Source organism: Gekko japonicus, unplaced genomic scaffold (assembly GCF_001447785.1).
Source record: "Gekko japonicus isolate JY-2015 unplaced genomic scaffold, Gekko_japonicus_V1.1 scaffold1636, whole genome shotgun sequence".
In the NCBI taxonomy this organism is placed as follows: domain Eukaryota; kingdom Metazoa; phylum Chordata; class Lepidosauria; order Squamata; family Gekkonidae; genus Gekko; species Gekko japonicus.
Genome location: NW_015176023.1, coordinates 90628 through 101622, shown reverse-complemented (window position 1 = coordinate 101622; position 10995 = coordinate 90628).

Sequence of the window (10995 nt, the reverse complement as noted above, 5' to 3'; positions counted from 1 at the left end):
TGGACTGGATGGGCCACTGGCCTGATCCAACATTTGACTTCTCTTATGTTCTTATGTGACCCTGAACCAAACCAGGTTTTTTAGGTTCATGCTCATCCCTAGTGGGCATCAGGGAGATACTTTAAGGAAATACTGTGAGAGTGTTCATGTTTTAAGCATGTTTGTATTTTGGGTAACAGACAATACTGTTAATTGAGTTTGCCTGTGTCCTTTATGGAGTTTATATCTCCTGTACCTGCTATTACATTTTATGGCACACATGGCCCCGCCCGACCAACGACATTTATGTCAGATCCGCCCCTCATAAGAAATGAGTTCGACACCCCTGAGCAGCTAGGCTCTGGGAGTTTGTGGTTGTTCAGTCGCACAGTCGAGTCCGACTCTTCGCGACCCCATGGACCCCATCCCGCCAGGCCCTCCTGTCTTAAGAACATAAGAACATAAGAGACGCCAATGTTGGATCAGGCCAAAGGCCCATCCAGTCCAACACTCTGTGTCACACAGTGGCCAGAAATACCAGTGCCATCAGGAGGTCCAGCAGTGGGGCCAGGACATTAGAAGCCCTCCCACTGTTGACCCCCCCCCAAGCACCAAGAAGACAGAGCATCACTTGCCCCAGAGCCCCTAGCTATACCTTGTGGCTAATAGCCACTGATGGACCTCTGCTCCATATGCTTATCTAATTCCCTTTTGAAGCCGTCCATGCTTGTAGCACCCACCACTTCCTGTGGCAGTGAATTCCATGTGTCTTCCGTTGTGCTTTGGAGTTTAGGCTCTGGGAGATCAAGGGTCAAACCCCCACTCGGCCATAGAAGCTTGATGTGAGACCCTGGGCCAGTCATGGACCCTCAGCCTAGCCTAACTTGCAGGGTTGTTGTGAGGATAAAAAGGAGAAGAGGAGAATGCTGCAAGCCCCTTTGGCTGTAAAGCACATCCTTCATTTATTTGCCTTGCCCTTTGTGAAGCCGACTTCAATGGGTGTGATCTACGGACGATGAAAGCCCTTTCGGTGGGAAAGGGTGCTTCGGAAAGGGTCCCAGCAGCCCCCCGGGAAGAGGCCGCCCTGCCTCCCTTCCACCCTGGCGTGCTCCCTGCTTTCCTTTTCCACCGCAGGGCTACAGCCGCAGGCCCCATCCAGCCCAAAGCGGTGTTGGTGTGCTCTGAGGTCAGCGCTGCAGCTGCCGAGGCTGATTATGCCGGCAGGAGGAGGAGGCCGAGAGATAACCGCTGCTATCAGAAAGGGGCACGCCCAGGTGGTGGTGGTGGGGGGGGGAGAGGCAGCTAAATCCCCAGGCCCCTCCGGTCCCCTTCTCAGGCTGGCTGCAGTTGAGCCTTCAGGCCCAATCCGTTGTGGGTGCAGCTGCACACTCCCATGGAGGAGGTGAGGGGGACCTGGGCTGGGGGCGGGGGGGGGGGGGAGCTTCTGGTGCGCGGACGGTTCTGTGCTTGCCTGGAACAATCCCAAACCGCTCGAGAGCCTGGCAGCCAAGACTCCGGTTTCCCTGGAGGCTGCTCTGCCTTCCAAGAAGCTTCCTACTCCTAAGAAGCCACAGGGCAGCGGCCCGCCCTGACATCTTAAGGAGTCACCGGGAAGGACAATTTCCAAGAGGTGTGAGCCCAGCCAAAAAGGCAGAGCCTTCCTGTGTGTCAACGACGGACACTTAAGATCACTGAACTAGTGAATTCTCCAAGGGAAAGCGACAGGTCTTTCACACAACACAGAAAAGTAAGAAATTAACTAGCTAGGAAAACCAGAGATGGTAAGAACAAAAAGGTAAAGGTAAAGGTTCCCTTGCTCGAAAGCCAGTCGAGTCCGACTCTAGGGTTGCGGTGCTAATCTCAGTTTCCAAGCCGAAGAGCCAGCGCTGTCCGAAGACGTTTCCGTGGTCATGTGGCCAGCATGACTAAACGCCAAGGTGCACGGAAGGCTGTTCCCTTCCCACCGAAATGGTACCTATTTATCTACTTGCAATTTCTTGCTTTCGAACTGCTAGGTTGGCAGGAGCTGGAACTAGAGACGGGAGCTCACTCCATCATGCGGCACACGCAGGTCTCGAACTGCTAAACTACCGACCTTCCACAGCCTGCAGTTCAGCGTCTTAACCAGTTGAGCCACTGCAGCTCCAAGAACAAAAAAGGCAACATTAATTTCTGAGGCCCAAATTACCATCAGTTCAGGTTTCTTTGTCAAACTTTCAAGAGGCTGTCTTTTTGTCTTCGTAGTCTTAAGCTTTTCCTTAGACCGGGAGGCATTTGAGGCAAAGATTTTCTTCCCAGAAGCCTCAGTCTTCAAATAATTTGCAACACAGATGTTTTGAAAGCTTCTGGGAAGAAATGCTTTGGCTTCTTTGGTGAGGAAGTTCCCTGGACCCGTGTTAGACTTTTGCCATGGAGTCTCCAAAATTAACCCTTTATTTATGTATTTATTTTTAGTAAATGGTATTATGCATTCTTCCCACAGGAGGCTCAAAGGAGATTAAAATGAAAATTTAGGCACAACAGACACAAATGCAACAATTTAAAAGCCTGGAGACAAGCTGTGCCCTGCGTGTCTCTCTGCTTTCTAAGGTCAAACAATTCCACATTAAAATAAAGGCGGTTTGTCTTGAAGGTGCGCTGGACTTTGGCAGTATTTTCCTGCCACACACTAACAGGGCTACCCCTTTGCCATCCTTTTGAAAGTACAGCTCCAAAGTCAAGAGCTTCTTGCAGCCTCCAGAAGTAAGGAGCAGAGGATATTCCTGTGGACATCCTGCCTGCAGGCAGAGCGTGGGGATGGCCCTGCCCAGGGGTTTGGGGCCTGGGGAGGCCCAAAAGGGACCTTTGCCTGGGACCAGTAGTGGAGCTCTGTCAATAATCCTGTGGGGGTGATGGTCTGTTGTTTACCGTGTACATGCAACAAAGAAAAGCTGCACATATGACCGACGGATCAGTCAGGCCTGGGGGTTTCATGCAAATTCCAAATAGAATTACTTTCTGCGGAGGGATTTTGCCATCTGTGGGGAAGCTATTCATGTGGGTGTCCAAATTGATGACTGGTTGGAAATGAAGGAAAGCTGCCCGTTAACATTTGGCCCTCCCCGAGACGGTGGAGCAGGTCCGGCCACACGCTCCGCAGTCTCTTTGGGTGAGCTGTCAGACTCAGAGCTCTGCTTGCTCATTCCCCAGGAGGAACTCAGTTCTAGGCACACAGGCAGGGTTGCCAGCCCTGGTTTGGGAACACAAAGAGAGGATGCCTTGTTGATGCCTTCCTCCCGTGCCATTTACCAACCTCCCAACCAGTGTTCCCCCTAAGCTGAGTGAGTGTGAGCTAGCTCACAGTTTTTCAGCCTCCGGCTCACACATTTTTGCCTTCGCTCAGGAAGGAGGGCTCCAGAGCAAACTCATTGATGCAGCAGCCCAATCGCTCGCTCACAGCTTTAATGCCAGGAGCTCACCAAGTAGACTTTTTGCTCACAAGACTCCACAGCTTAGAGGGAGCATTGCTCCCGATGGCTCCGGGGTGGTGGTGGTGTTGCATTGGGGAATTTTTGCTCACACAAGACCCCGCAGCTTAGGGGGAGCGTTGGCCCTGAGCGACAGTTTCATCAAGCGGACTGTTTCTTTTTTATTTCACTGCTGCCTTTGCAGGAGACGCAGAGCAGCCCAGGAGATCGATGGGCATGAGGCATCTCATGAGCGAGGATGGGATCTTCCCCACAACCGTCAGACCCAAAGGCAACGCGATTCAGTGCCGGTCAGCTGAAACCGATTCCAGGATATCCAGGCCTCTCCCAGCACGGAGGGACTTTCAGTCTTGAAAAGTACTGAGAAGCGTTGAGTGATTCCAGCAAAGTACTTTTATTAAGCAGGAACAAGACAAAAGTAAGCCGGCTCGCAGGCCGGCTTATATGCTCAGAAACCCACCACCTAAAACACACCCACTAAGGCTCTATAGGCTATTTACAGTGGCCGAGAGTCCCATAGGCTCTCGGCCGCGGACCTCTGATAGGTGCGGGCTAGGATCCGCTGGACTATTGTTCTCTTGGAAGCGAAGCTCTGCTGTCTGGCCTCACCGCATGGCCCAACGGTCGCGCACGTGGTCATGGCGGAGTACATTACAAGTCTGTTCATTTTTGAAACCCATTCTGCTGAGTGGGCGTCCTGGTGCCTCTCTGGAAGGGAGCCGGGCGGGGGGAGGGCTCTCTCGAAGGGCCCGGATGCCGCCCAGCCAGAGGCCTGAATTCAGAGGAGATTGTGCAGAACCCCAGGATGCAGCGGGGGAAGCCCCACTGCGCAGCGGAGGCAGGAGTGACGCGGCGGGTGACGCAGCATTTCCCAGCAGCTCCGTGGCTGCCGTGACCAACTGGGTCTGGCTGTTGCTTCCCCGTCCTTGGCTGGTGCCTCCAGCCTAATCCAGGGTTGGGAAACCCAACTGTCTTGTGCAAAGGGGGGGGGGCTCTTTCCGTGCCTTCAAGCTTGCTGAGGCTGCTTTTCAGTGCTTGGCCTCAGGGAAAAGCAATGATGACGGATGAGAGTTTCCTTGAGCTTGTGCAGAGTGCGCAGAGCAAATGAGCAAACAGAAGCCCGCCTCCCACTTTGGGTCTCCCTGGCCAGAGCTTGTAATTTCTCTGTTCGGAAGTTTGGGAAAGGCACTTGAGGGGGCTTTGGTATTCTACCCCTTGAAGCCATCGGGGATGATTTCAAAAGAGAGCGAGAGGAAGATGTGTCTGAACTTGAGCTGGGTGGGCCTGCTCCGTTATGCTCAGAGGCACCTTCATCTTCACAGGTGCCTCACACCCCCTGTTGTTGGAAAGGAATCCTAGGACTGAGCTCCAATGAAACTTCCCCTTAGCCCAGATTCCCCCCAGCAGGAGCCACGGAATTGCCACGATGGCTCATCCCTCCAGACCGTGGCTCCCGCCCCACCTGAGCAGGCAAAGAGGCTCTTCCCCTGGGCTGGGCTGGGCTGGGCTGGGCTGCCTGCCTGCCTGCCTGGGGGCAGTTTCCACACTTCAAAGCGAGCAGCTCCGTGGTTGGATCCGTTGTCGGTAGAGGAGGAGAAGGAGCAACGGCGAACCTGTTTTTCTTCTGCCTGCAGGGTTCTGGCACCCCCTCCAACAGTCACGAGACAAGAGACAGAAAACAAGCCAAACAGTTAGGTCAGCAGTTTTCCTTGAGTTTTTCTGCCCATAAACCCCCCTGCCTCTCACAACTGCTGGACACAGAGGGCCTCGAAGCGCTCCCTCTCTCTCTCTTGCTCTCTCTCTCTCTCTCTCACACACACACACGTAGGTAAGTGCTCCTCTGCTGCATCCCATCTCATCGCAGTAGCGGCGGGCAACCCCTGAGACACGGCCCGAGAATGCCAGGGCTCCCCAGGTCAGCTGCAACCCCCCAAGATCTGGGTGGCCAAACCTCTCATGGGGGGGGGCTGGCGCTATCAGTGAGAGGTCTACCTGAGCAGAGGCTCTCAGCTGAAGTCGAGCATGGCGAGTCAAAGAGGTAAGATGCTGAAGTGTCCCAAAGGAAGTGAGGGCCCGGCTCCCAAACATGTAGGACTTCGAGATCGGCAAGGTGTAGTTGCCCATGGCATCGCGCCAAGATTCCAGGAGATCTCTGCTCCCGTTCTGTGCAGGGTCTGTAGCAACATGTGCTTTCCAGAGCAACTCATGTGCTGTTCTCTCGTTCAAGGCAAGAGGACAGGGAAGGAGGAATGATTTAGTGCTTAGCCAATAAAAAGAGGCGTGAAGGCTCAAATCTAACTTTCCAGGAAGCTTTCTTCCTAATCCAAGCCGTGCAGGGGATGAGTGAATTCCTTGGTGGTCTTGGGAATCTTTGCACATGCTTAGAAGGTCTATCTCTTTCTTGCACGAGTACTACAGCGGAGCTCAGACTGGAGGCCAGCTGGGAGATAGGTTCAGCCACAGATGGGAAATGGCTCTTGCCCAGGAGTCCGTTCCGTGTCAGCTCATCAGAGGCACCTGCGTGGGCATTGGCTGCTTTCTTTAGAGATCAGCACGCTCAGTTACCTTCTGAAGGTACCGTCCCGCTCCCTCTGTGAATCCATTGCAGCTGGAAGTCTTAACTTATTACAGCCAAACCTCAGAGCAAAGGCACAAATGGCTCCAATAGATGTCATCAGATGCTTCTCCTCCACCCTCCCGCACTTAAAACTGGATTAAGTGCATTTGAGATGGGGCTGTGAATGATGCAGGATCTGTTTCAAGACCAGCGCTTTCTCTTCAGACCAGGGACTAAAGATGGGAGCATTTCCTCTTGTGCCAAAGGACAGCCCCCAGCCTCCTGCATACCTGAGGTTAGAGGGCACAGTTCCTGGGTCTGGGGGTGTGGCTCTCAGGCAGCTTGGAATCCCGACACATCTGGCTCCCCCCCCCAACAAATCTATGCCTTTGCTAGCTAGGCATGGGGGGCTGGACCTTGCGGCACAGGGCTGATCAGCACCCACCAGCAAATGTGAAAGGGAGAGCCAGCGGGGTGCAGTGGTTAGGAGCACCAGGTTTCATTCCCTGCTCCTCCACGTACAGCTGCTGGTGTGACCTTGGGTCAATCAGAAGTGCTTTCAGAGCTCTTCTCTCAGGAGCAGTTCTTGAAAGAGCTCTCTCAGCCCCACCTACCTAACAGGCACTGTTCCCTCTAAGCTGAGTTGGTGTGAGCTTGGCTCACACATTTTTGTCTTAGCTCAGGAAGGGTGGCTCCGGAGCAAACTAATTTACGCAGCAGCCAAATCGCTGACTCACAACTTTAATGCCAGTAGCTCACAAGGTAGAGTTTTTGCTCACAGGACTCCACAGCTGAGAGGGAGCATTGCTCACAGGCAGTGTTCCCTCTAAGCTGAGTCAGTGTGAGCTAGCTCACAGTTTTTCAGCCTCTGGCTCACACATTTCTGCCTTAGCTCAGGAAGGAGGGCTCCAGAGCCAACTAATGTATGCAGGAGCCAAATCGCTTGCTCACGACGTTAATGCCAGTAGCTCACAAAGTAGAATTTTTGCTCACAAGACTCCACAGCTTACAGGGAGCATTGCTCACAGGGTATCTGTTGTGGGGAGGGGAAGGGAAAGGAGATTGGAAGCCACTCTGGGACTCCAATCTCTTCTTCTCCTCCTCCTCCTCCTCCTGCTTGAGGAGGGCCAATCTAGCAGAGCCTGGGCCTTGGGGCTGCCTCCCGCCTCCTTCCTGCAAACAGCCTGACCTCAGGGGAAAGACAATTAACGTCCGACTCCGTGGCTGTGTGTGTTGTGTCAACAGTTCCATCAGGCAGTTAAACCCAGGGAAGGCTCCCCCCGGTGAGCAGAGCCTCGGATCGCTGGCCGCTGTGCCAAGAAGCCCAGCCTTCCAATTCAAACGCTGTTGTGATTCACTCCAGCTCAACTTGCTTTTGTTTTGGAAGCAGCTGTGATTGCCAGCCACAAGAATGGCCAGCGAAACACCTGCCCTTGGGAGCTGGCACCTTTTGGCTGGGAAAAGGGAGCGCGTGCCACCGCACCGCAAACGGGGCGGCTCTCCAGGCTCTGGTTCTGACCCAAGCAGCCCCGCAGCACAGAGTGACTCTATGGTTTTACCTGCTGCATTGTTCTTGTCCAGCAATTTAAAACAGCACCAGATAACAGAGGCCGACAGGGCCGTGTTTGTTTTCCCTTAATAATTGGTAAGTGTGACTACCGAGCACTTTAAACACAGTTAAGGTTTAACCACGAACCAGGATGTGAAATCAGGGTTTGAAAGGGGCTTGTTAAGGACCCCTCCCCCCACCTCCAGCTTCTCTGTTGGGAAACGGGCCTCCGGAATCGAGGAGAGACAGGTTGGAAAGGGCCAGGAGCAATGTTCCCTCTAAGCCATGGAGTCTTGTGAGCAAATATTCTACTTCGTGAGCAACTGGCATTAAAGTTGTGAGCAAGCGATTTGGCTGCTGCATAAATTAGTTTGCTCCGGAGCCATCCTTCCTGAGCTGAGACAAAAATGTGTGAGCCAGAGGCTAAAAAACTGTGAGCTAGCTCACACTAACTCAGCTTAGAGGGAACACTGGCCAGGAGGGTTTCACTGGGTATGTCCGAGGCAATCACCAGCATTACAGCTACAAAAGCCGTGGCTACTGCAAGCGATGGTTGTAAAGAAGGGCAGGAGGTGACTCCTCTTTGGGACCGGAGCAGGAGGCTCTGCTTCCCGTCTCAGATGACCCGCTGTGCTTCTCTGGCCAGCCTTCCAGACTCAAGCCCGACACGGAAAACGGCTCCAGTGCTGATCTCAGAGGTGAGGAGGAAGAAGAAGAGATTGGATTTATGCCCCATGGCCCTTCACTACCCAAAGGAGTCTCAGAGCAGCTTGCAATCCCTTCCCCTCCCCACAACAGACACCCTGTGAGGTAGGTGGGGGCGGAGAGAGCCCTTTTGAGGACTGCTTTTGAGAGAACAGCTCCGAGAGAACTTGTGACTGACCCAAGGTCACTCCAGCGGCTGCATGTGGAGGAGTGGGGAATCGAACCCAGTTCTCCCAGATTACAGTCCGCGCTCCTAACCACAACACCAAACTGCCTCTCCCAGCTCAGCTCCTGACCACAAACACCAAACTGACCCAGCATCCTCATTTTTGTCAAAGATTTTGCCAAAGATTTTGCCATTTTTGTCAAAGATTTTGTCAAAGATTTTGCCAAGATTCCAGGAGATCTCTGCTCCAGTTCTGTGCAGGGTCTGTAGCAACATGTGCTTTCCAGAGCAACTCATGTGCTGTTCTCTCGTTCAAGGCAAGAGGACAGGGAAGGAGGAATGATTTAGTGCTTCGCTAATAAAAAGAGGCGTCGAGGCTCAAATCTGCCTTTTCCAGGAAGCTTTCTTCCTAATCCAAGCCATGCAGGGGATGAGATAATTCCTTGGTGGTCTTGGGAATCTTTGCACATGCTTAGAAGGTCTCTCTCTTTCTTGCACGAGTACTACAGCGGAGTTCAGACTGGAAGCCAGCTGGGAGATATGTGTTTGACTCCCTCTGGGACTACAAGAGAGAGCAAAACACATTGGAGGGGGGGGGGAAACCCTGAAGCAATAGGAAGACACAAGTGATGAGAATCAGAATGCAGAAGACGACGCTTCCCCCCCCCCCCCCGTAGGGCGGGAAGAAAAACCCCCCCCTCCCCCACAAAATCAGCAAGCAAACCCCGCCCCTCTCGACCAAACCGGCAGGCCTGGCAGAAGCTGGCCTGGAGGATCGGCTGCAGCGGGGGTCTGGTGAAGAGCGGAAGGGGGGGGGCAAAGGGCCCAGGGAAGGCCACCCCCCCCCCGGCAGATGTGATGACACCCTCAAGGATACCGTCCAGGGTTTCCTTATCCCTTCATACGGATCCTCCAAACTAGAAAATCAGGGATGGAGAAGAATTTTAAGTCGGGATAACAGAGAGATGTGGAGCATGACGGGAGGGGGGATCATAGAAGAGTGGGAAGGGGCCAGACAGACCACCTCCTTATCCCTTCATACGGATCCTCCAAACTAGAAAATCAGGGATGGAGAAGAATTTTAAGTCGGGATAACAGAGAGATGTGGAGCATGACGGGAGGGGGGATCATAGAAGAGTGGGAAGGGGCCAGACGGACCACCTAGTCCAACCCCCTGCCCAATGCAGGACCAGCCTACAGCATCTCTGACAAATATTCGTCCAGCCTCTTCTTGAAAGCTGACAGTGAAGGGGAGCTCACCACCTCCCTGGGCAGCTGATTCCACCTCTGAACCACTCTGACCGTGAAAATGTTTTTCCTAATATCCAGCCAACACCTTTCTGCATGCAATTTAAAGCTGTTGCTTCGGGTCCTCTCCTCTGCTGCCAACTGGAACAGCTCCTTGCTCTCCTCCGAATGACAGCCTTTCAGATATTTAAAGAGAGCCATCATGTCCCCCCTCAATCTCCTCTTCTACAAACTAAACATTCCCAGGGCCCTCAGTCTTTCCTCGTAGGGCTCAGTCTCCAGACCCCTGATTGTCCTCCTCGCCCTCTTCTGGACCCTCTCGATTTTGCCCACATCCTTTTTGAAGTGAGGCCTCCAGAACTGCACACACAGTGACCAAGGCAGTATACAGAGGGGCTGTGACCTCCTGCGATTTCAATGCTATGGCTCTTCTGATACAATCCAAGTCTGAATTTGCCTTTTTTGCCACCGCATCACACTGACTGCTCATATTTAGTTTACAGTCCACCTTTACCCCAAGATGTCTTTCGCATACACCACTCCCCAGAAACGTATCCCCCACCCAGTATTTGTGCTTGACATTTTTGTGGCCCCGATGTTCTGATACAATCCAAGTCTGAATTTGCCTTTTTTGCCACCGCATCACACTGACTGCTCATATTTAGTTTACAGTCCACCTTTACCCCAAGATGTCTTTCGCATACACCACTCCCCAGAAACGTATCCCCCACCCAGTATTTGTGCTTGACATTTTTGTGGCCCAGATGTAGTACTGTGCATTTATCTTTGTTGAATTGCATCCTGTTTGCAACTGCCCACTTCTCCAGAGTATTCAGGTCTTGTTGAATTTTAACTTTATCTTCTTGGCTGTCTGCTACTCCTCCCAATTTGGTATCATTAGCAAATTTAAGGAGTAGCCCTTCTACCCCTTCATCCAGATCACTGATAAAAATATTGAAAAGCACCGGGTCCAAAACCGAGCCCTGCGGCACCCCACTGGACACCTCCCTCCAATCTGATGAAACGTCATTCACCACCACTCTTTGGGTGCCGTCCTCTAACCAGTCCCCTCTCCACCGAACTGTCCTATAGTTCAGCCCACAGTGTTCCAGTTTGCCCATCTCAGAATGTCATAAGAACATAAGAACATAAGAGACGCCAATGTTGGATCAGGCCAAAGGCCCATCCAGTCCAACACTCTGTGTCACACAGTGGCCAGAAATACCAGGTGCCATCAGGAGGTCCAGCAGTGGGGCCAGGACATTAGAAGCCCTCCCACTGTTGACCCCCCCCCCAAGCACCAAGAAGACAGAGCATCCCTTGC